We start from the raw sequence: 715 nt of genomic DNA on the forward strand, positions 1-715 counted from the left end.
AAAACAAAACTATTTTATAACATCAGACAAGCGACAAAATGTCAAATAGTCACCTCGGCATGGATTGATCCATTTGTACCTAGCTTGTCGTGCGGCCTTTTAAATAATCAGAAGTCTGTTGTTGCAAATGGAGAAAAGCTAAAGACATTGATTAGCAAGTTAACGAATACGTTACCCGAACCTAAACGATCGACCAAGAGGAAAAAAAAATATGTCCCGTCCTACAGGTTAAATGTTGCTGGTGACCATGGACCTCTTGTAAAGCGCTTTGAGCACATTTAGTGGATATTGCGCTATATAAAGCTCAATTTATTTCCCTCAGACGTCGCCACACGACGCCCGGTGCCTTAGTTTACGATCGTTTTAGGTTCGAGGAACGTCTAAATGTTAACTTGCTATTTTCCTTTCGAGTTGTTTGTGATGAATAGCCGTCGTCTAGACAGTGGCATGGTTTATCACGCGATGGAAAGACCACTCCAGCCACACCTCAGTCAAATACAATACACGCTATTATCTCAATCTCAGCACTCCTAATATGTGACCCTTCGCCTCAAAACGATATTAAGTCGGGTTGGTTAAGATGTTGAAAATTGAATTTACAGCCAGATATATCAGACTTGTGTTGAGTTTTTATGTTTTATTGAGGAGAATGGATACTATATTTTAGGGTGCTGATGCCAACAATTCATATTATTATTGACCAGTTTAACATTTA

Source organism: Berghia stephanieae, chromosome 3 (genome assembly GCF_034508935.2).
Source record: "Berghia stephanieae isolate SIO BIC M18660-M18661 chromosome 3, UCSD_Bste_1.3, whole genome shotgun sequence".
Lineage (NCBI taxonomy): Eukaryota > Metazoa > Mollusca > Gastropoda > Nudibranchia > Aeolidiidae > Berghia > Berghia stephanieae.